Source organism: Camelina sativa, chromosome 2 (assembly GCF_030686135.1).
Source record: "Camelina sativa cultivar CO46 ecotype springtype chromosome 2, ASM3068613v1".
Taxonomy (NCBI): Eukaryota; Viridiplantae; Streptophyta; class Magnoliopsida; order Brassicales; family Brassicaceae; genus Camelina; species Camelina sativa.
Window position 1 is genome coordinate 13455755 of NC_141881.1, and position 25993 is coordinate 13481747.

The 25993-nt window shown below is 38.6% G+C and overlaps 2 pseudogenes across 1 annotated transcript; both read left to right on the forward strand.

Annotated features, from left to right (window-relative positions):
* The first annotated feature begins 12602 nt into the window (after positions 1 to 12602).
* Positions 12603 to 13340, forward strand: LOC147948555 (uncharacterized; annotated as a pseudogene).
* A 4712-nt stretch (positions 13341 to 18052) lies between these two features.
* On the forward strand, positions 18053 to 22163 carry LOC104719445 (long chain acyl-CoA synthetase 5-like; annotated as a pseudogene). The gene is made up of 19 exons (XR_015573688.1): positions 18053 to 18264; positions 18601 to 18664; positions 18754 to 18843; positions 18946 to 19002; positions 19089 to 19137; positions 19245 to 19321; positions 19426 to 19465; positions 19547 to 19641; positions 19749 to 19916; positions 20005 to 20115; positions 20207 to 20294; positions 20407 to 20473; positions 20551 to 20626; positions 20699 to 20816; positions 20891 to 21135; positions 21240 to 21379; positions 21516 to 21698; positions 21770 to 21889; positions 21968 to 22163. The product of XR_015573688.1 is annotated as a long chain acyl-CoA synthetase 5-like (transcript).
* The last annotated feature ends 3830 nt before the right edge of the window (positions 22164 to 25993 follow it).

Genomic DNA, 25993 nt, shown 5'->3' on the forward strand with positions numbered 1-25993 from the left:
ACCAGAGGATGTCTACAAATAGACATTGCCAAGCCTTTGACAACATTGACTGGGAGTTCCTTACTAGAATCCTCAAAGCTCTTGATCTTCCTCCACTGTTCATAAAGTTGTTATTGGCTTGCTTCACTACCCCTTCCTACTCTGTTGATTTCAATGGAGAATTGATAGGATACTTTCAAGGGGAAAAAGGGCTTAGGCAGCGAGACTCTGTTTCTGCTCCACTATTCACTCTAGTAATGGATATTCTCTCTAAACAACTGGATGGCACCGCTGCTTCACTGAATCAATTTGGAGTTCATCAGAAATGTGTTGATCCCCTAATTACCCACTTGAGTTTTGCTGATGACCTTCTGGTTTTCTTTGATGGAGCTGAAAATTCCTTAACCTGCATTCTCGATGTGTTGGGACGTTTCAAGGTATCATCTGGTCTCAGAATCAACCCTGCAAAAACATGTTCATACCTTGATGGAAATGATTCTGCTAGAAAATCTGAACTGGCACAACAACATAATCTAACACATGGCACACTTCCTGTCCGTTATCTGGAAGTCCCACTCATACCTCACAAGCTTTCCGCCTCAGACTATCAACCTCTAATAGACAAAATCAAAGGGCGAATATCCAACTGGACAAACAGGCACCTATCTTTTGCAAGCAGACTACAGCTGCTCCAATCAGTCATCAACAGTACCATAAATTTCTGGGCTTCTATATTCATGCTTCCTAACCAATGCTTAGAGAAGTTGGAGCAAATCTGTAATGCCTTTCTCTGGAGGGGTGTTGCTGATACTGCAAGGGGAGCAAAAGTCTCGTGGGAGGTGGTGTGTACTCCAAAGTCAGCTGTGTAAGTTTAGAAACAACGAGAGTAAGATTATCGAGTGTGTTGAAGAAGAGAGAGTGTAAGAGAGAGTGTAATCGTGAGAGAGTATGCGAGAGAGAGAGTGTGTAAGAGGTAAAAGTGTAGAAGAAGAAAAGAACTTCTTACTTGATTTAGATCCTAGGTACAAACTAAATATAGACATGTGAACTATGGAATATTCTTTACAAGATACTAAATGTAATTAAGACATGAATGGGACATGTCTTCTCCTTAACAAAACATGTGACTTCTTGCTTCCCACTTGCATATCTCCAACGGTAAGAAGAGAAGGATCTAGAGACTTTGGTCAATTCCACATGAGGCTTGTGAGACAAAGAATGGGCTTCTATACTCAAGACAATTTGGTTGTACGGATGGCCCGGCTAGACGTGTATGGACAGCCCGGCTATACTTGTACGGACGACGGTTGTACGGTCAAGGGTGATCGATCCCAATTTATAAGCTGGGGGGCTATGTCTTAAAAGATTGGCTCAATGGAACCAGATTTTTGGCCTCAAACTAATCTGGTTACTGTTCTCCCAGGCAGATTCTCTCTGGGTATCTTGGATAAAAATGCACATAATAAGAGGAAGAAGCTTCTGGGAGGCAGACTTTAGAGCAGTGGGAAGTTGGATATGGAGGAGACTGGCAAAATTGCGATCTATTGCACGACCCTATATTCATTGCACCATTGTAACAGGACGTGACTCTCTGTTTTGGCACGATAATTGGACTGGTTTAGGACCGCTATCTCAAATATTCGGAGATAATGGCCCGCGTGTAACAGGCATTGACAACTACTTCACGGTTATACAAGCTGCACCAAATGGTGTCTGGTCCAATCCGAGGGGAAGACATCCCCTAATTCTCTTACTCAGAACATGTCTACACTCACATGAACCTCCACTGGAAGCTCTTGGTAATGCTGATTTTCAATGGAAGTTATCATCGGACCAAACACATGGAAACTTCTTCTCTTCATCGCTCTGGAAACATCTACATCCTCTGGGCCCAAGTGTTTCATGGATTTCTCAGGTATGGTTCAAGGAGAACATTCCAAAAATGGCATTCATGACCTGGCTTACAATTCTTGGTCGGTTAACACTAGAGACTGACTAAGAAGGTGGAATATCCGAGTTTCGAAATGTTGTCTATTCTGCCAAGGCGGAATAGAATCAAGGGACCACTTGTTTTTCCAATGTGATTACTCCAGGGAGCTCTGGTCAAAATTCTTTGCACAATTCTCTCCTCCACAGACCTCCTCCTTCTCAGGCCTATTGAATTGGATCAAGAGAACTAACTCAAACAGGAAGCTGTATACAATTATTAAGCTTGTCTTCCATGCAATGCTCCACACTTCTTCTTCTCGACCCGAAGATCAACTAAAGAGAGAAATTCACCTTCTCCTCAGACGAAAGCTAATGGGCCTTGACAAAAAGACCACCCTAACAAGCCAATCACATGAATCTTTCCTCACTCTCTGGTTCTCAAAATTTCATGAGCTATAAAAAATAAAATAAAAATTCTTGGGGTTTTATTATTTGCTTATTCCATTACGACTCAACTCATGTACTGGGTAGAATTCTTAAGGCTTTGTAACTCTTATGGTGATATATATAAAACGGTATGTTTTCTTTTACAATTGAGAAAAGAGGTATTTTTAAAAGTGACATTGAGAAAAGAGGTATTTTGATAAGTGACATTGAAAATAGACAAGGGGTATTCTTTCTTTTACAATTTTTTTTTTGTCATTATTGAATCGACATGGCCCAAATCATAGCCAATCCTATTATGCAGGGTAACGCGATTAAGTAGATTCAAACTCCGATGGGATCAGTCGCAGAGGTGGTGTTGTAATTACTTGACTAATTAAAGACACCATGTACTTATTTTATAGGTTGAGATTTATATATTTAAACTCAAAACTGTAATACGTATGTATGGGTTTAATATGTTATATGGGATGTCTATATATATATTAGATAAGTACCAAAAAAAGCAAAACATATACCATATGATTATAAAACTAACGAGATTTTTCGAGTAAAGAAATTAAATCAAGTAGAAAAAGCATAGTATAATTCTAAAACCATAAATCAAAAACTCCATACCGAGACCCGGGGTGTTACACATTTTGAACAGGCGATTTTTCAAAAAACAAAAGGTGGTAAAAAAGGCGATTAGGGTTTTTTACTTTCTGGCCAAGGATGCTGCAGTCAGCGGCTTCTCAGGACGGCTCTGAGGCGGTTCTGGCGGGGATAGGTGATGGTGTTGCAGTGGAGAGGGTGGTTATGGAGAGGAGGGTTTCAGGGGAAGTTTCAGGAGATGGTAGTTCGGGAGGTAGTCAAAATCAAGGGGAGTCTCGGGACGACGCTTCGTCGGTTCCTGTTACGACGGCTAAGCGTTCATTCCTTCAAGTTGTTCAGAAGCGTGTGTTTACTCGACAAAAGATTACAGTTGCAGAGGTGGATGGTAAGGAGAAGGTTATTGTGCCTAAGGAGGTGTTTATGGGTGCTAAACCTCTACGGGAGGATTTTGTGATAAGTTTCTCAACTTGAAATCTCCTCATGTGGATAAGATCCACATGATAGTGAATAAAATCTGGCTTCTTGCGGATTGGTCTTTGCTGATTGACGTTTTCGCTGTTAATGACTATGCAGTAAAGTTTCGAATCATGCATGAGGGTATGAGGCAGCGGGTTCTCAATCGGGGGATGTGGAATCTTATGGACATACCTATGATAGTATCTAAGTGGACACCCTTTATGGAGGAGGCTCAACCAGCGTTGAAGTCGGTTCCCTTGTGGGTTAAGATAAACAATATCCCTCCGACTATGTTCACGGACAAGGGCTTGGAGTTTTTGGCGAGTGCAGTGGGAAAACCTATTTGTTTGCACTCTACAAATGAGAATTGTGTTAGTTTTGAGGAGGCTCAAGTTCTGATTGAGGCGGATATGACGAAAGATTTACCGGTGGTGATGTGAGCACCGGACGCGGTCGTCTACGGAGTCGTACGGACGGACGGTCACTATGGACAGACTGACGGATGCTGCGGACGGTCGTTGCAGATGGTCGGACGCGAATCTTCAGTTGCGGAACAACGATCGACATTCAAACTAGTCGGCTCTCTTCAAGGTATGGTGGGATAGAGGGGATCGACCGATGAGAATCTCGACTCGGCGATCTCCAGAAGAGATGGACGGATGGATAGGACGTTTCGAACAGACATACGGACGGTAATTCGGACAGACGGTCGGACGCAACGGACGGTCGGATGGGAGAACGTCTCAATAAGAAACTCGACCCGATCGGTTCTCAAGGAGATGGACGGAAAGGACGCTGCGTATGGACGCAACAGTCGGAACGATGGATTGATGCGACGACACACGAGAGATGGCTCGGCTCGTGATACGGTCGGACTACGGAATTACGAACCCGGTTCTGAATCTCCTAGGGTTTCTTTGGAGCCAAGTCCCAGACTTGAGCGAAAGAGAGGAATGAGACAAGAAACAAAGATCCAATCTTTGGGAAAATAGTTCTTATTCAAGTCTACATTTTACAGTGAGGGTTTAGGCCTTTATATAGGCAAGCTTACATAAGGGGGATGCTAAAACCCTAGACACGCGGCCAATAGCTAAGGAACACACATGTCCCTAAAAGCAAAAGCAAAAGTAAATCAAAGCAAAGACCAATCCAACGGTCATAGAAGGTCCAAGAAGAAATAAAGGAAAGGAAGGAGGGAGATAGGATTGCCACGTCATTGGTGGGACGTGGTGGATAAAATCTTCACTTCCTTGGCTCCTAAGAATGTCAATGAATGTTTCCAAGCCATGAGCCAAGTGGGATGAGGTGGAGATGCACTAGAGATCGCTGCCTTGTTAAAACCCCTTCGGTAAACCCATTGGGACAAACCCGAAGTAGGAAAAAGAGTAAGCTCCTTCTAATGATTTAGGTGTGTCTTCAAACTAGCGTGGTGGTGAAGACACGCGCATCAAGCTTCCCAAAGCTGGCCGCACCCAAGGCTCTTCATTGGTAATGCTAGCCATGAGTCCTTGGTGTAATGGTTGGAGCTTGGCCTGGAACTGCCATTCGATGACCTTGTGTTGCTCCTCCTTGATGATCCTTGGGGAATGGTTGATGCTGCATTGTAGTTCCGGGACTGATCCTTGCCGCCTACGCTAGCTGCTGGACGCTAGTATCGATTGTCTGAGTGTCCGAGAGGTGCCCGAGAGATGTCCGAGAGATATCCGATCCCGTGCTCACATCATTCTCTTCCTCTTCTAGAAGTTTTGACCTCAAAACTCAGCTCAACACCTAGATCAAAAAGGAAAAACCAAATCAGCAGCATCAAGAGTTTAACCGCGGTTTAACATACCGGGATCAAAAGGAAAAAGTAAGGCCTTAAGGGAAAAGGATAAGACTTCCCCGGTAAGGCCAGTGGCATTGGTTGCTCCGACCCCTTCATGAACCTTGGTTGCTTGCTGAGACTCTCCTGGATGCCATACAAAAGTTTGATCCGCACCAAAGTTGCAAAAATGCCTCGCCATAGGACCTTGTGCAGTAACGGTCTTGGCGCTAAGGGTGGTGAAGGATGGCATGGCATTGGCAACTCCCAGCTAGAGCATACTACTAGTAGTAGTCATGAACAATACCAAATGAAAAGATCCATCAATGGCCATCTCAAGTGGCCCACCTAACTTGAAACTCCCCATTACCGAGTGATTACCGGACAGGGAACTGATCGTGCGGTCAGAATCTTCATTGGATTCGCTTAATGGCTCTGTGCACGTCCCAGATGAGGATCCACGTACCATGGTCGGCTCCGGACGCGGCGATCGAGTGTTGGCTCGATAGTCAAGGGCGGTAAAGAGTTGACCGTGGTCCGTATGATGGACTAAACTTGTGCCTCCGAGTATATGAGCTTGGTGATCTGGCGGTTCGGCTGGCGTCTCTATGATCCCTCCTGATCTGGTTGTGTCCTTGACACGGGTCCTTTAGCTATCTTACGGCATGGCTTGATACTTGTCCGCGGCATTTCTGGTTTTGGCATGACCTGGGCAAGGACTTCTCCTTGGGCTGGTTCCTTGTACCGTGTTGGCAGCTCAAGGTACTGGACTGGAGGCGCATATGTCCTTGATCTCTCATCCCAGTCCGAGTAGTGGGTTGATCGCGGAGCCGGCGTACGGGATGGTACACGGTACTGGCGCCGTGATATTTGTTCCCGAGTGGACGCGCTTGGGGACCAACTAGGAACTCCTCGGTTCCGGTTGTGGTGGACACTCAAGCGTTTCTCAACCTGTTTCCGAGTTGATTGTGATTCTAACCGGTCAAGTCTGTCGTTGATGTCTTGAAGTCCGCATTGGAGAGAGATCAAAGCGTCTCTTGTACTAGATGGTTCGGGAGTAGGCTCCATTCTCCTTGCGGCTAGGTGCCTTGTATCCTGGTAGTAAGGACCCAAATCATCACTGTCGGAATCATCGTTGCGGTTCACCCTTGGCTTGCTATGGTGCGTAGCTCGTGACATAGACGACCAATAGTAGTCCGGTGATCCATGCTCGTGTTCCACTTGATCCGGCCCTTCTTCATAGTCCTCTGCGTACCATGATGCGTCCTTGGTAGCCTCTTGTTCCGGATCAGTACCATGGTGTTCTTCGTACCATGGTTCGTCCGCGGTGGCCTCTAGTTCTGGTTCACTACCATGGTGTTCTTCGTACCATGGTTTATCGTCGGAGTAAGGATCTCATGCTCCATACTTGATCAATGTGAATCAAGCATTGGCTATCGATCACGGGCTTGAAACTAGGTACGGTCGATGGTACGGACGGCCAACGGTGGTCGTACGACAGTACGGGCGACTGGTGCGAGCAATGGTACGGACGGCCGATGGTGGTCGGACGATGGTACGGACGACTTGTGCGAATGGCCAACAGTGGTCGGACGTAATTATGGACGACGGGTACGGACGCCAACGGTGATCGGACGTCGGTACGGACGATGATTCGCAGTACGGCGATAAGAGCGCTGGACAATGATACGCGGATGCGGTTACGATCAGACGTCTCGAGAGCGGTACGGCCGATAACTTGTAGTTGACAAGGTAATGGTACCTCGCAATCAAGATAAGAGAGAAGGATTAAATAAAATATCAACGGAACTAAACTCAATCCTAAAGCTAACAAAGGAAAGAACAAGAACAACTTTAACACATAAAGCCAAAAACAAAAAGTAACCAATGATTGGCTAGAGTAGTCACTAAAGGCCAAGATGACAACTCACCCATGGACTACAAGGTTCAAAGATGGCTGTCCACATCCACATGTTGTGGCCTTGACCAAAAGAACTTTAGAGGTGGCTAATCTTCTTTAATACAGAAGGAAACAAAACCTAGACCACACAATATTCCAAACGTGGCTTTGACCAGTTTGAAATTCAAAACGTTTGGCTGAAATTTAAAGAGCAAAAAGCAAGTGGTAGAAACCAAATGAATTTTACCCTAGATATTTACCGAGCAAAAGGTTAAAACACACTAAAGCAACAAAATCAAGGGATAAACGGATCTACACCCTAGAAACAACAAAACAAAAAGCAACACATCCTAAAACAGATCTAGCACAAGCAAACTAAGAACACTCAAGAACACAAACAAGAACAAACAAGAACACAAGATGAAACTAACAACCTAAAGCTCAAAGAATGCAAAGGATGATACAAGATGCAATTTTTATGGATTTTTATGAAGATGCAAAACAGAAAGTAAAGGATAGATACAACCTTGGAGGAACTTTTAGCTCTGATACCAGCTGATGTGAGCGCCGGACGCGGTCGTCTACGGAGTCGCACGGACGGACGGTCGCTACGGATGGATGGACGGATGCTTCGGACAGATAGTCACTACGGACGGTCAAACGGTCGTTGCGGACGGTCGGATGTGGATCTTCGGTTGCGGAACAATGATCGGCCTTTGAACTAGTCGGCTCTCTTCAAGGTATGGTGGGATGGAGGGGATCGACCAATGAGAATCTCGACTCGGCGATCTCCGGAAGAGATGGACGGATGGATAAGACGTTGCGAACGAATGTACGGACGGTGATTCGGATGGAAGGTTGGATGCAACAGACGGTCGGATGGGAGAATGTCTCAATAAGAAACTCGACCCGATCGGTTCTCAAGGAGATGGACGGAAAGGACGCTGCGTACGGACGCAACAGACGCAACGGTGGATTGATGCGATGGCACACGAGAGATGGCTTGGCTCGTGATACAGTTGGACGAGGGGATTACGAACCCGGTTTGTGAATCTCCTAGGGTTTCTCTGGAGTCAAGTCCCAGACTTGAGCGGAAGAGAGGAATGAGACAAGAAACAAAGATCCAATCTTTGGGAAAATAATTCTTATTCAAGTATGCCTTTTACAATGAGGGTTTAGGCCTTTATATAGGCAAGCTTACATAAGGGGTAAGCTAAAACCCTAGACACGTGGCCAATAGCTAAGGAACACACATGTCCCTAAAAGCAAAAGCAAAAGTAAATCAAAGCAAAGACCAATCCAACGGTCATAGAAGGTCCAAGAAGAAATAAAGGAAAGGAAGGAAGGAGATAGGATTGCCACATCATTGGTGGGACGTGGTGGATAAAATCTTCACTTCCTTGGCTCCTAAACGTGTCAATGAATGTTTCCAAGCCATGCGCCAAGTGGGACGAAGTGGAGATGCACTAGAGATCGCTGCCTCGTTAAAACCCCTTCGGTAAACCCATTGGGACAAACTTACCCAAAGTAGGAAAAAGAGTACAGGTCCTTCTAATGACTTAGGTGTGTCTTCACACTAGCGTGGTGGTGAAGACACGCACATCAAGCTTCCCAAAGCTGGTCGCACCCAAGGCTCTTCATTGGTAATGCTAGCCATGAGTCCTTGGTGTAATGGTTGGAGCTTGGCCTGGAACTGCAATTAGATGACCTTGCCTTACTCCTCCTTGAAGATCCTTGGGGAATGGTTGATCCCGCATTATAGTTTCGGGAGATATCCTTGCCGCCTAAGCTAGCTGTTAGACGCTAGTACTGATTGTCCGAGTGTCCGAGAGGTGTCTGAGAGATGTCCGAGAGATGTCTGATCCCGTGCTCACATCAGGTGGAGTATGTGTTCATGGGTGAGGAAGAGGGAGAGTTGGACTCTGTTATTACATATAGTTACCCCTGGCTACCACCAAAGTGTGGCTGTTGTAAAAAATGGGGACATCTCAGTGCCACATGTATGTCCGCGGGGATGGGGGATGTGGCTATGACTAAGCAACCAGAAAATGTTGATGCACTTGTTCTGACTTCTGATTCACGAGTTATTAATGGAGGGGTTGGGGGGAGTGGTGTGATGGAGGATTCACAATAACCCTCACCTGATGAGGGTTTGGTACAGCAAGAAAAGGAGGGTTTGGTGGTTAGTGCTATGGTGGAGGGGATTGCATCCGACAAGGTTGTGGTAGGGCAAGAGCAGGAGGTTTGGATCACACAAAAGTCAACTCGGATGAGTCCTAGAAAAGTAAAGATGCTGTGGTGTCTGATGGTGAATCGCTGTTAAAAAAATCTTTTGCAGCTTTGGAACTGAAGCAGATGAGACATCTGAACAACCTGCAGTTGGAGGTTCCCTGGATCCGGGGAATCCACTGGTCACGGTACGTCCACGGGGTACTGCTGCTAAACCACAGAGTTCGACAGAGGAGATCCCTTTGAGAACTTATTTGCCTCGAAGCACCAAAACGGCTCAGAAAACCGCTTCTACTCTTCATGCACTTGTGACTAGGGACCAACCTAGAAATCAGGGGAGGAAGGCTTCATCAAAACATTAATGTCTTGGTTCTCATGGAATGTTCATGGGTTAAATAAGACGTCTAAGCATTTCGTGATCAAAGAATGGGTGGGGAGGAGTAATTTTCAGTTTGGTTAAATGTTGGAGATATAGAGTTAAAGAAGAGAAGGTTGGGAAAAAAGTTGTTCCCAAACTGGTCAGTTTTGACGAATTATGAGCATAGTAGTAGAGGGCATATTTGGGTGCTATGGAGGGACAGTGTGAGGGTTGATCCTTTTTATAAAAGTGAGCAGCTCATAACGTGTTCGGTGAAGTTGGAAAATCAGGAGGAGTTTTTTTGCACTTTCGTGTATGGTTTATTTGCACTTTCGTGTATGGTTTACATACAGTGAAAGCCAGAAAAGTGTTGTGGCAGGAGATACAAGATCATTATGATTCTCCCTTATTTCGTAAGAAGCCTTGGGTTCTGTTAGGTGATTTTAACGAAACTTTGGATATGGTAGAACATTCCAGGGTGGATGATAGTCCATTGACTACAGTGGGAATGAGGGATTTCCAAGCTGTGGTTATTTCCTGTTTGTTGGTTGACTTAACTGCCCACGGTCCCCTGTTTACGTGGTGTAACAAACGTGATGATGACTTGATACTTAAGAAATTGGATCGGGTGATGGTTAATGCAGTTTGGGATAGTATATTCTCACAAAGCTATACCATTTTTGATGCAGGGGGTTGTTCCGACCACCTCTATAGTCGGCTAATGGTTCATGGTGAAGCTAGTCCTCAAGTAAAACAACGACCTTTTAATTTTGTCAATGTTTTGACGGAAATGGAGGAGTTCTTTCCACTGGTGAGTGGCTACTGGAATGAAACAGAGCCTCTGTTTTTATCAACTTCCACTCTATTTCGATTTTCAAAGAAGTTGAAAGCGCTAAAACCTCGACTAAGGAGCCTCGCAAAACAGAGAATGGGAATTTGGTTCGAAAGACAAAAGAAGCGTTTCAAACATTGTGTCACAAGCAGCAATCCAATTTGCAACATCCTTCACCACAAGCCATGGCGGAGGAGCATGAGGCATATAGGCGGTGGGATTTTTTGGCAGGTCTGGAGGAAAAATATCTCAAACAGAAGTCGAAGTTGCATTGGCTTCAGGTGGAGGATAGAAATAACAAAACTTTTCACAAAACAACTAAAGTGAGAGAAATGCAAAACAGTATCCGGGAAATACAGTGTCATGATGGTCGTGTGGTTGTGATGGGAGAGGATATTAAAGTTGAGGCTGAAAGGCACTTCAAAGATTTTTTGCAGGCCATTCCGAGTGATTTTGAAGGTCCAACAGTGGAAGGTCTGGAGAGTTTGTTGTCATACCGTTGTTCCATGGTAGACTGCGAAGATCTTGTGAAGGAAGTGTGGGTGAGGAAATTAAGAAGGCTTTGTTTTCCATGCCGAGTGATAAGTCACCTGGTCCAGATGGATACACAGCAGAGTTCTACAAGGCTACATGGCCGTTAGTAGGAAGGGAGTTTGTTTTGGCAGTTCAGTCTCCCTAAAAGTGTAAACGCAACCATTCTCGTGCTCATCCCCAAAACCTTGGAAGCAAGGCAGATGAAGGATTATAGACTTATATCCTGTTGTAAAGTGCTATATAAGGTGATTTCCAAAGTTTTAGCCAATAAACTGAAGCGCATACTCCCCAAGTTCATATCAAGTAACCAGTCGGCTTTTGTTCAGGATCGTTTGTTGATTGAAAATGTGTTATTAGCCACTGAATTGGTTAAGGATTACCATAAGGATTCCATCTCTAGTAGGTGTGCGATTAAGATTGATAACTCAAAAGCGTTTGATTCGGTTCAGTGGTCTTTTCTTTCAAAAGCTCTCTCTGTGATGCAATTCCTGCCATTATTTATTCATTGGTTAATGCTATGCATTTCTACAGCTTCTTTTTCGGTACAAGTGAATGGTGAACTGGCTGGATTTTTCCGTAGTTCAAGAGGGCTTTTTCAAGGTTGTTCTCTTTCGCCGTATTTGTTTGTCATTTGCATGGATGTCCTATCAAAGATGTTGGACAGGGCTGCGGGGGATCGTTTATTTGGCTATCATCCGCGATGCCAGCATCTTCGGCTAACACACTTGAGCTTTGCGGATGATCTTATGGTGCTTACCAATGGAAAGAGACGTTTAATAAGAGGGATTGTTGATGTTTTTGAGGAGTTTGCTAAGATATGAGGGCTAAAGATTAGCATGGAGAAGTCCACAATTTATTTGGCTGGAGACGTGGATCCTTTGGGGGAGAGTTTTCCGTTTGCAGTGGGACGCTTGCCGGTTAGATATTTAGGGATGTCGTAGGTTACTAAGCAACTTACTTATGCAGATTGTTCTCCTTTGTTGGAGCAACTTAGAAAGCGTATTGGTTCGTGGACAGCACGCTATTTATCTTATGCAGGCCGGTTCAGTCTGATTTCCTCTGTTATCAGGAGTGTGTGCAACTTTTGGCTTGGTGCTTTTTGCCTTCCTAAACATTGTTTGGATGCTATCGATTTGATGTGTGCAGCTTTCCTCTGGTCGGGGCCAGATATGAATCCTAAAAAGTCCAAAGTCTCGTGGGAGGTGGTCTGTAAGCCCAAAACAGAGGGGGGTCTAGGTTGAGATCACTTAATAAAGCAAATGTAGTTAGTTGTTTGAAGTTGATTTGGCGAGTTGTTTCGAAGGGTAGCTCTTTGTGGGTTCAGTGGGTTCATTCGAACCTGTTGAAACAGGGGTCTTTTTGGTCGGTGCAGGATACTACAAGTGTAGGTTCTTGGGTTTGGAAAAAGCTCCTCAGATTCAGGGGTGTTGCTGCCGATTTCTGCAGAGTAGAAGTGGGTAATGGAGAAACTACCTTGTTCTGGTTTGATAGATGGTCGGATATGGGTTGTCTCATGGAGTTGGTTGGTGAACGTGGGGTTATTGATATGGGGATTAGTAAACAGTGTTCTTTGGCTGAAGCGTGGACCCATCGGAGAAGGCGTAGACATCGTGGGAGCCAGCTTAATGAACTGGAACAAGCTCTGTCTACTAAGCAGGATGCTAGAGTGGAGGCTGTGGATAGAACACTCTGGCGAGGGAAGAATGATGTTTTTCGACCAAAGTTCTCAACAAAGGATACTTGGAACCATATACGTACTGCAGGTAGTTTGGTTTCTTGGCATAAGGGAGTTTGGTTTACTCATTGTACTCCCAAATATTCCTTTTGTGTGTGGTTGGCGGTTCAGGATCGACTTTCAACTGGGGCTCGAATGGTGTTATGGAATAGTGGGGCTGTGGGGACTTGTAGTTTCTGCAATTCTGCTCTGGAAACTCGGGGCCATCTTTTTTTTCTCCTGCGCCTTTTCCTTGGCTGTTTGGTCTACACTGGCTAAAGGTTTGTTCAAGGTTAGCTACACAACGGATTGGGGTTCGTTAATAGCTCATATCTCGCAGTCTCAACTGTCTCGGGTTGAGGGTTTTCTTCTTCGGTATGTTTTTCAAGTAGTGGTGTATACGATCTGGCGAGAGCAAAATGGGAGAAGACATGGAGATGCACCGAAGTCTGTTGAATTTTTGATCGGTTGGGTGGAAAGACAAATACGCGACCAGCTTTTAGCTTTGGTCGCTTAGGAGATCGTCGCTATGATGAGGGTTTCCAACTTTGGTTTCAATCTCATGTTTGATTTTCAGCTAATTTTGTTTTCTGGTTTCTAGCTCAGTTTTTAAGTTCAAAATAAACGATGCACTAGTTGTAACACCGTAATTTTTTCTTTTTAATATAATTTAACATTAAATTCAAAAAAAGAAATAAACAAAAACCCCATACCATTTATTTTAACAATATTTCAATGAATTTGCAACATAATTTTATACATAATAAGATATTACAGTAATATTTTGTTTAAGTTTATCTAAATAACTTTCCTTTTTAACTAATTTAATATAATTACACATAAACATCTATTTGAACTCCAAAAAAGACGTCTATGGCCCTGTTCTTTTAACTGTCGCGCGATTCATATCGGCTTTTTTCTTCTTTTTTTGATATGGCAATTTTGTAATTATGAGTATTTTAAAGGGTATAACTATAAATTTAGCAAACTCCCAACAAAGATTTCTAATTTTACATGAAGAAAAAAATACAGTTTTACAAATCTAAGAATGAAGATTTGATTTTTTAAATCTAGCAACTGTCGCTGCTTCTAAAAGAAAGCTTTGAGTTGTGTAGCTGGTTTTTTCAGTGATTCTGAAATTTGACAATTGAAGTCACAGCGACAAAAAATTAAAAGAGATGAAGAAAAGATGGAGAAAAGTAAAGGCAAATTTTTAGTCGCCGATAGCTGTCGTTGCGACTCTCTCCCGAACAGGGCCTATCTTATTTTTATCACTAGTTAAACACTTATATTATGTTTCTTTATTGCATTTTAAATTTTAACTACCTAAGATAACTAAATTTCTTTGGATATAAGTTGAAGTATAAAACTAAAGCATTTACGTACAAAACAGAAACATATCAAAAAGAAGAGAAATACACTAGCACCATTCTAAGTTTTTCTTCCAAAGTTAGCACACACGCTCAATTTTTCCAAAATTAACATTTGTAAATATTAAATATTTAGGTAAAACAACAAAATTTATCATTAATAAAAATCAAACTCACGATCTCTTTTAGCTTTCTCCCATGAAGCTTGTTCCAATATGAGATCTCCATTTCCAATCTCAGAACTTTCAATTAAGTGATTAATTCATCGATTGAAACTTCAATCAAGTGATTTCATCAGAGACTCATGGATTCCATTACCAATCGAATTCAGATTTGTAGCTCTGTTTTTGTTTCATGTCCAGGTCAAATCAGATGAGATTTTGTGGTCTCGGTTTATAAATGCGGCGGGGGAGGAACATAGAGCATTCTAGATCGATAGTTCCTGACGACGTTGAAGACAGAGGTGACGAGTTTGAGCCACAGTTCATCAGATCAAGTGAAGGATGGGTGTTTATCGGTTCTGGATTTGAATCAATGGAGATGACATGCAATAGCAAATGAAGCGTTGTTGGATTGTTTTAAGAACATAGAGAGAGAAGTAATGGAGTTTTGAGATCCTAATTTCTCAGGTCTTTTATTTCAGGTATGTATGTTCCATTGAAACAGAAGCAATTCTTATTTCTAGGAACTATGAAGCATACCAATGTAAACCTGATCATTTTTTCTTTCCTCTTTAAAACTTTTTTTTTGTTTGTTTAGTTAGCTACTGTTTTTATTTGGTAGTGCAGGAGGAGAAACTAGAAGATTTAGCTATTGAAACTTCAACTATGAGTCTCAAGTTAACGGGTAAAAAAATAAGGAAGCAACCGGTTAACTAAGATGGAGTTAACGACTACGACATGTAGCTAGAGTCGTAATGTAGAATTGGACCATCTTGTATGTTTAGTATAGTTTACTTCTCAACAAAACTTGTTTTGTTTCTCAAAAATGATGATGTTAGTATTATAATTTTTCAGAGTTTCTCAAAAATAATGATGTTAGTAATGTAAGCTAATGCTTATATCTTCAGATTTTGACAATTATCAGAGACATACAAATTGCAAACCCAATGTTAGCCACATAGATGTTGTTTCGTATATTTAGGAAAACTTTCATGAACTTCAAGAACGTCTTCCTAAACATTTTGAAATCCTTTATAAACTCAGAGATATATGTATTTAAATCTCTTTATTTATCTTTTACCCCAATGTATCACAAACTACTCCATTAGAATGAGTAATATGTGATATATTACTCTATTAGTAAGGGGCAATGTATCACAAATATCTTCTTCTTTTTTTCTCAATGAAAGCCTTCCTGAAATTCGATAATTCCTTCCTAAATATCTAGGAATCCATCCTAATTTTCAAGAAATCTTTCCTGAATTTGAATTAATTTTTCCACAGTCTCTTATAAGCGGTTATGAAGCCAAAAAAATCACTATTGTTATGTGGTTATCTATCATTTCTTAAGTTCATCTTGAAATTCAAACGTTTTTATGAAGGTCATCCTGAAATTCAAGAAATCTTTCATGAAGTTCGTGAATTTCTTCTTGGATTAAAGAGAACCTGTAGCAAACTCAGTCAAAATTACTTCAACAACCACTAACTTGTATAATAGAAACCTTTGACATTCTTATAGTGCAGAAACATCAGACAAGTATCAAAACAATATAAAAATATTTTACATCCATCATAGATGTCTAATAAAAAATATAGATGATAGGTGAATCAGACTCTTTCATTGATTTCACCATGGCTATAAAATCTTCCAAGTCTTCGGTATGCAAGCATGTTTCACGAGACTTCTCCAAAATATTGATGTTAAGATTAAGAACATATGGTGCTGCATTTTAGACGTGATGTTGGATGTAGTAAAGCCCCCACTAAAGGTTCTTTTGCAATATATTTTACCATCTCGTCTAAACTCTCGTTTCTATCCACAAAATCATCAAGAATAACTACCTCTTGCATTCTGTAAAAAAAATAGACAAAAATTCCAAATATTTTAGTGTGTCATAAGTAGCAAAGCAATACTAGCACACCTGGTCAACTTAGAACAATTAAGACAGAATATGCAAATAAACACTTGATATACAACAAATTCAAGCTATTTAGTTTACTCATTCTTGTTGTGTTTAGATAATGTATCAAAGAGAAGCTAAAGGTTAATTAACAAATGAGAGTCTTAAATAGATGAAGGTCGTTCTGAAGTTCAAATAAACTTTCCTGAATTTCGTGGAGTCCTTCCTGAATTCTTTGAAAAATGTCACTAGGTGAGAATATTAACAAGCTAAACACAATACAAGAAAACAATACATAAACTTACTCTTAATGTCTGCTTATCCAAACAGTACATGTATATAATCGAATTTCATAAACCAATCATAGCAATACAAAATCAACCAAACCTTTGAAAGCATCAAGTTTTAGAGAGCACCTAAAACCAATCATGACTCCAACAGTTATCCAACAATTTTATGGAGCTCTTCCTGAACTTTCAAACTAGTTAAGTCAATAAGAATGACACAACCATTCATCTCAAGTTTCTATAAATTAACATGAAGTAAACCTAAGAACAACTTTAGTTATGATTCTAGAAAAACAAAATTACATAAATGCAAAATGAGTCATGATAAGTCAATATGTAGTGGCCAAGTATAATAATCAAACTAAAGTAAAGAATAATACAACACAAAAACACTTAACCAAATCAGCAACCCAAGCTTAATGTATAAATTAAGTCTAATAACTATGATATGTATAAAGCTTATCTCCTGGATAAACAAACAAAGGTGACCAAGTTTGATACAAGATAACAAACAAAGGTTATAAACACGTTTTCTTGAAAGCAAAAACTAAAAAAGGTCATTTGTGTTCAAACCAAATCATTTTTAATAAATCAGATCCTGTAAAGGTACCATGAAATTATGTTAAGCCATCCATCTACTTTAAAATCGATACGGAATGAACCATGAGTAAGTAAGAAAATCAATTAGATTGCACTAAGTACAAGTTACAAAAATTAAACTAAACTTAACCAAAATCTATTACTCGTTAAATCCAATGAACATAGAAAAGGTGGAATGGAAACTTACCAGTTTAGAAACTGAGAAACCCAAATCACAAATCATCCAATCTACTGAAAATCTGAAACTTTTTGAAAATGAGATTGTGATTTAATCACGACATAGGTTTATATTGGACAAAGTAATGAGATTTAAGAATTGAATCCAGAATCGAGCTTCACATCGAGAATCCAAAATATCAATTTTACCATGAGTTTAAAATTCGAGATTGAAAAGGTTACAGCGATAGAGAAGCGTCAGTGGCGGCATCATCTCCGATTTCATTCCTCAAATTCAAAGCTTTGCCTCTCTCTCTCTTCACTCTTCCCCGTACGTACACTCCGTTGCTCTGTCTCCTCCTCCTTCGAGCCTCTCGAATTCAATTGGAGTTTTTTTAGGTTTTATGCATAACGATTGCTACTATTTCTCTTTTCTTTTACTTTTATTTAATATTTTTATTTTATTTGTATAATTTCCCCAAATTAAAATTGTGCTATATTTGGAACAATTAAGAATATGTGCTAGTTTTGGAACAAAAATTTAAATTGGTGCTATTTTTGAGAATCTCCCTTTGAAGAATCACCTTTTTAATGAAATAAGTTTCATTCTTAAAATAGCTATTAATGAATTTTGTTACTCCAAATTTAGAGTACCACTATTTATTTTTATTTTTTTTTCGGACAAAGAGTAACACTATTTAATACTCTATTTTTGGAGTTAAAGTTAGGGATGGTGCTCTTATCACTACCGGTTCTTAAGCCACAACCTCACTCAGTCACATAGTTTTGATTCAAATATAGCAAATAGCAATTGATTGGTCATAAAAAAAAAATTGTTTGTACCCGAGAGAACAAGAGAGAAAAATGACGTCGCAGAAGAGATTCATTTTTGAGGTGGAGGCGGCTAAGGAAGCCACCGATGGAAACCCCTCTGTTGGCCCTGTTTATCGTAGTACTTTTGCCCAGAATGGTTTCCCAAATCCCATCGACGGAATCCAGAGCTGTTGGGATATTTTTCGGTCAGGATCTCGTTTCTTTTTATGTTTTCACGATAAATAATGTGTTCATGCCATTAGTTTTTCTTGCTGCATTATTGTTATATATTTTGAACGATTTTTTTTTAATATGTTATAATCCCAAAAAAATGCTTTGATCCATGATTGTTGCATTAACTTTTTCAAACATGTGGTTGTGATAAACGTGTATCGATTATGGATCTTGGGGAAAAAAAAATCATGTTTAGTAAGAAGCATTTGTTAGTTTACTTAGTGGCTCGATATGGATGAATGTTGGACTTCTAGTGAGAATCCTTAATTAATAAATGTTTTCTATATATCGTGTGTTTCTTCGTGCAGCACGGCTGTTGAGAAATATCCAAACAATCGAATGCTTGGTCGCCGTGAGATTGTGAACGGGAAGGTGTTTTTATTTTATTTATTATTTTTATTTTATTGAGTTTTTAGTATAAGATGTTGTGTTTTTGAGTTGACAGTTTTATCAATATGTAGGCAGGGAAGTACGTGTGGAAAACATACAAAGAAGTATATGATATCGTCATAAAACTTGGAAATTCTCTACGTAGTTGTGGGATTCAGGAGGTTAAAATTCATATTTACGTGTTTTGTTTTTTATACATTTTCCAATGTGATCATATCGTGCCTTAAGTTTGTATCTTATGTTCTGATATGTGGAAATGCTAGGGAGAAAAATGTGGTATCTATGGTATAAATTGTACTGAGTGGATCATTAGCATGGAGGTATGTGTAACGTCTAAACTTTGCTAATAATATCTTTGATGTTCTTTTACTTTGACTTGATCAATAATGGTGCATTTGTAATGCAGGCATGTAATGCACATGGCCTCTATTGTGTCCCTTTATACGATACATTAGGTATATAAATGCACCTGTCGTTATATGTATCGTGTCTTTTGATGATCCTGCTCTTTTGAGTCTTCTAGATCTAGTGTATTAACACACAGTCCGGTTTTTGAACACAGGCGCTGGTGCTGTGGAATTCATTATTTCACATGCAGAGGTTTCGATTGCGTTTGTGGAGGAGAAGAAGATCCCTGAGGTATCTTTCACTTATAGGCTATAGCATATGCTAACTCCAGAGATAGGCTTTTTACATTTTAACTATTCTGAAGATTTTAAATGTATCTTTCTTTTGACTGTCAGATTTTTAAGACTTGTCCAAACTCAACAAAATATCTGAAGAGTGAGTAATACTCAGTGAACCATTCACCTTTTTCATTTTATAATAGTTGTGATGCTAATGATACAATTTTTACAAATGAAGCTGTTGTGAGCTTTGGCGGTGTCAAACCGGAAGAGAAAGAAGAAGCTGAAAAATTGGGGTTGGTAATACATTCTTGGGATGAGTTTTTGAAGCTGGTAGGATCAATACATAAAATTTAATCATTACATATAAATATGATTGAAAATGATCATTACATAGAATATGATTTGAAATATATTTCTATTGTGGTTATCTGTGACAGGGTGAAGGTAAAGAATATGATCTCCCTGTTAAAAAGCAAAGCGACATATGCACGATTATGTATACTAGTGGAACCACTGGTGATCCGAAGGGAGTTCTGATTTCCAACGAAAGCATTGTTACAATAACTACTGGAGTGATGCATTTCCTTGAGAATGTTAAGGCAAACGTGAGTTTCTTTCCATTTATCATGATTCACATTGAAACAGCAATTTTTTAAAGTTTTAAGTTACATTGAGTTTTGCAAAACAAAACAGATATCTGAGAAGGACGTGTATATTTCTTATCTTCCTCTTGCGCACGTCTTTGACCGGGCTATCGAAGAATGTGTTATTCAAGTAGGTGGTTCTATTGGTTTCTGGCGAGGGGTGAGTGAGTATAACTCAAGTCTAAGCTTCCAAGTAAATGATATTTTTTTGGTTGTAAATTAGTGTATATATCTCTACCTCATGTCCTCAGGATGTCAAATTGTTGATTGAAGACCTAGGTGAGCTAAAACCAAGTATCTTTTGCGCTGTTCCTCGTGTCTTAGATCGAGTATACACAGGTATTCATTACTGAGTTCTCGTAAAAATATTTTCATATAGTTAATTAGAGCATAATAATATACTTGATTTCATCTTTTTGACCACTTATATGTAAATTATCATCTCCAACAGGACTCCAGCAAAAACTATCTGGTGGTGGTTTCTTCAAAAAGAAGGTGTTTGATGTTGCTTTTTCCTAGTAAGTCTTTTTCTATGTCACTTAAACCTAATTACCTTAAGTGCATATAGATATCTAACACACTCGATCGTCTTCAGTAAATTTGGAAATATGAAGAAGGGACAGTCCCATGTGGCGGCAGCTCCATTTTGTGACAAACTTGTATTCAACAAGGTAAGTAATGATCTTCAATACCGATCAGAAACTTCTTTGAGATTTCAACCCTCATATGTTATCTCTCTCAAGGTTAAACAAGGACTTGGAGGCAATGTGAGGATTATTCTATCTGGAGCAGCTCCTCTTGCTAGTCACATAGAATCATTTCTAAGAGTTGTGGCATGTTGTCATGTTCTACAAGGATATGGTAAACCTCTATACCCAAAAGAGACTCACTTAGAGATAACAATCTCTGAACTTATGATTTTTTCTTGTCGGTAGGTCTAACAGAGAGCTGTGCTGGAACCTTTGCAACGTTCCCAGACGAACTAGACATGCTTGGAACAGTTGGTCCACCTGTGCCAAACGTGGATATACGCCTTGAATCTGTCCCGGAATGAATTACGATGCTCTTGGAAGTACTCCCCGTGGCGAAATCTGCATCCGTGGAAAAACTTTGTTTTCCGGGTACTACAAACGTGAAGACCTCACAAAAGAAGTTCTTATTGATGGCTGGTTGCACACAGGTTATTAGAAAAACCACAACAGTTTGATCAGTTTGATTTGCTATCATTGTCAATGTCAGTTATTCTTTAGTCTTTACCTTATTTTACTATGTATATTTCACCAGGTGATGTTGGTGAGTGGCAACCAAATGGAAGCATGAAGATAATTGACCGGAAAAAGAACATATTCAAACTCGCGCAAGGAGAGTATGTCGCAGTTGAGAATTTAGAAAATATCTACAGTCAAGTAGAAGCTATTGATTCAGTAAGTTATATTCATTGTAGCCTAGTCTTTATAATTGTTAGTTTACGGATTGTGAGCCAATTCGATGATGTCACATATATATTAGTCTACGTCTCATCAGCATAAAGTTTCATCAAAAAGTTTCTTTTTTTTTTAGGTATGGGTGTATGGAAACAGCTTTGAGTCCTTCCTTGTCGCAGTTGCTAACCCGGCCCAGCAAACTCTTGAAAGATGGGCCGTGGAGAATGGAGTGAATGGAGACTTCAACTCCATCTGCCAAAACGCAAAGGCAAAAGCATTCATACTTGGGGAGCTCGTTAAAACAGCTAAAGAGAAAAAGGTTTTCTTATTTTTCTCTTTCTCCTTTTTATTTGGAACTTTCTTTTGGTTTTTAACTCTATGCATTTGTAGATGAAGGGTTTTGAGATCATTAAAGCTGTTCATCTAGAACCAGTTGCTTTCGACATGGAAAGAGACCTTCTTACTCCAACCTACAAAAAGAAGAGGCCCCAATTGCTCAAATACTATCAGGTAATATTAAACATTAGGCTTTATCAAGCTTAAAAGATTTAGCTTTTAATATCACTTTCTATTGGCGTTATTGAACAGAGTGTGATAGACGAAATGTATAAGACAACAAAGGAAGGTCAGGCTTCCGGACAGTAGTTTTTCTTCTACTTATCTAATTCATTCTTTCTTTTGCATAAGACATTAAGACATTAAATAAGTTTGTATTGATGTTTTGAGATATTACATAGCAACTTGACATGCTACATGTCTACACAACATGTACTCTTGATTTTTACTTCCTTGAAACGTTTCACATATGGTTCCAAACTTGGACACGGAATATATCTCGCAGTGTTCAAGAAAGCGGTCTAGGCGGCCGTCTAGGCGCCGTCTAGGCGCTAGGCGCTCAGTAGACGCCTAGATGACTGCCTAAACCGCTTAAAATTACATTAATTTAATTTTAATATTTATTTTTGATTTTTAACTATATAGATTTAAATTATTAAGTTTTATATTTGTATACGTAATTATAAATGTTTATATGTTGTTAATATAACTTAAATAAATGTATTTTTGTTAATTTTGTTTATAATTTATAATTTTTTTTATTTTTCTAACATATATTTGTACATAATTTTATATATATAATGTTTTATGTTGTAAACGCCTAAACCACCTAAAAACCGTCTAGGCCCCGTTTAGGCGTTCTAGGCGCTAGGCGCTGGGTCACCGCCCATATACCGTCTAGCGCTTTCTTGAACACTGATATCTCGTAATCGGTAGAGAAGATAGTATGAATTGGGTTATTTAGACATGTCATTAATGGATTTGAGTGTATTTGGAAATTTTTTTTTTTGACTGGTAAGTAAATGTCGTCACTAATGGATTAATGTAAATAATTGTGTCAATAAGTTATTAAGGATCCAATATGGTGTGTTTGGTTGTTTTAAAGATGAACGGAATAGAGCTTTCTTGTCTCTGACTGCCGACGTGATGATGTTAGCTTATGCTGATCATGGTGTTTGATATGTATCGTTTTTTCTTGTGTGAATATAAAATTTGTTAACCAAAAAAACGTTTGTAAAATAAATACAACATTGAGAGTTTAAAGTATTGAAATGAGCTGATTTTAAATCTGGAAGTTACAACAAAAGAAGTACGTAGTCTAGGCTTCGGATGTGAAACCAATAGCAAAGACCATCAGCATAAGCGTCCGTGCCCGACATTTGAATGGTGCTGAAGCGATTGCAGATGTTGTTTGTCGATAAGTTTGATATGTATCATTGATGCATCGATCTCTCTATCTCTATCCATCCTGTTTTCATTGAAAGCAACGAAAGGATATTTAATGCTTGAGCCATATGGCATATTGATAAGAATGCTTCAAGGGTGGTTTTAAAACCCTCATTTCTTCAACGAAAGATCCACGATTCCAGAATGGTGTAAATCACGTTGTGCTGGATTGAGTACAAACATATATCCTTCGCCAATATAACGAAGCGGCGTATAAGTATAGCTAGAAGCGGTGCTCAAGAAAGAATACACTATTTAATTCTTCTTGTTTATTCATTCCCATTTAGTTAACTGAATCTGTTCATCCTGACAATGTCTTATCTTTCGATCAATAAATTAAAAAGCACCTTTTCTTAATAAAGAACAAGAAAAAAAGACTTGCGGTAAGAAAACCCCTTTGGAGAGGAAATGTGACGTGGCTTTGTCATAATGAACAATGAACGGCTTAAGTGACCGTTACTATACAACGTCATGTGATCGAAACTTTGGTGTTACGATGAACCGGACCGGGTCAGTCTAATGAACCAACTCTATAGAGACACGTGAATTCTATTCAACTTTTTCGATTGCTGAAATTTATGAATTCAATTCTGTGAAAACTCCAGTATTAGACTTTTGGTCCTTGATCAAAAAAAAAAAAAAAAAAAGACTTTTGGTAAATTGAACTCCAATATATTATTAGAACTTTTGTTTAGTTTACGGCTTTACCGTTCTAATGATTGGATAATTCGAACGATACCATGTCTAATCAGAAAATCGGTCCGGTACCTTTTTTTTTTTTTTTTTTTTGTCTATCCTTACTTGATAGGTTTACACGAAGGACAACAACAATTCTGTTTTCATTACCAAAAAAACAACAATTCTGTTTTTCTTCTAAAAAGTTTTGGTTGGAAATTTTTACTTTTTTTTTTTTAACTCGGTGGAAATTTTTCTTTTTTTCTTTTTTAACAAAAAGAAAATGTAATACATGCATAGTTTTAGAAAATATACTTTTAAATTCATTTTAAGAGCTTTCTCCTGAAATTTTGAATTAATTTTTGGAGCTCTTTCCTGATATTAAATTTATTTTTTTTGTAATTTTGGTGCGTAGCTGTTTAAAAAAAATAAAAAAATTAGTGCTTATATAATAGTCGCATAAAGTTAACCAACGAATATCATGGAAACCCATTTTGGATTTTTTGGTGGATCATTATCCTGCTCAAATATATTCCAATTAATTAACAGTCCTTAAAAAGAGAAATTTTTAAATCTTGTACCAATCCGTTTCATAAAACTAAGCATTGTTGTCGCCGTTTCTTTCTTTGCATTTTTTCTTTCATTTTGAGATTTTTGAAACATATGCAAGTTGACGAACAAATATGCATGCAAGTTATGAAACAGACGTGTGTCGTTTCACTCGTAATATGTGTCTGTTAGTGGACGGACCTCCATTCGCAGGCATATGATGTTCTTTTTTGTTTCTTTCTATAAACCTTATATTATTATAAATGCTTTACTCATTTGAACTATTCGACGTATACTGGTGAATCAATGGAAAAGAGAGAGATATTTTCTCAATCAAGTTTGGATATTTTGTAGACTTTTAGATCATTTGTTTACAAGAATAAGAAAAGAATAAAATTTTTTTGATGGATTCTTACAAAAATTATTTTGTAATATTCATATAGATATATATTAGATTGATATTCGTGCTGTAACATGGATTGATTTTACAAAACAATTTTAAATATTTTTATATATTAAAATAACTTTTTAATATATTTTATTAGTTTTTTAAACATTTTCCTCATTTAATTTTAATAATTTATATTTAAAATGTCATCCTTTATAAAGATCATAACTCATTTTATTACATAACTCATTATATTTAAATTATCGTCAATATATTAAATATATTTATCTTAAAAAATATATTAGAATATTTTTGATAATTTTTTGATATGTTAAATATTTATCATATTCTTTTAGAAAATTAAGTTAAACTTGAATTTTAGAATTTCTTAATAAACTGTTTTTTCTTAATCAAAATTAAAAATCAAATTTTCCACCATTTTTAAATATAGATTCAAAGTTCGCTTCTTCATAAATGGATTTTTGTTAGAAAATGATACTTATGGTTTGTTTATAAAAAATGAATTTTATTAATGGTCTGTTAAATAATTTTTTTAGAAAGAATTTTTCATTTGACCCATAACTCAAAATATCATGAATGAGTTAGAAATAATTAATAATTTAAATATTCTTAATGATTGATTTTATTTTGTTTTTGTTTTGTTATGTAATTTATAATAGTATTTGATTTTCTTGTAATTAACTACTTTTAGTAAGAATATTTCTTAATAGTACTTCCGAATTATTTATTAGGAGAATTATTTAACTACTTAAGCATGGTGAAAAGAAAAGAAAAAAAAAAAAAAGCGTTCTGGTTGTCTTGGAATATAATAATAAACCTAGTATTCTGAAAATTATAACAAAAATATATAATAGTCGACGAGAGATTTATTAGCCTGACTAGGCCAAGTCTTCAATGTTCTCACCGACCCTTTGATGGAGTCGATCTCCCATGTTTGGGTTAACGAAGTGTATAGACCACTTGACTAGTAGACAAAAAAGAAAAAAAAAAACAAAGATATTTAAATAGCCACATAATCACAAACAATGCGGTCTACCAAGGTGTCTAGATTACGGTTTCTATTTTTAAGTACTTTTCTTGTTCCATGAAAAAACGTATCCGAAGTGGCTATCTCTAGACCGTCATTAATTACATTTTTTTTCATTATAACAATATAACAAAAGAAGAAAAGACACGGCAAGATATGTGAGTATATATAC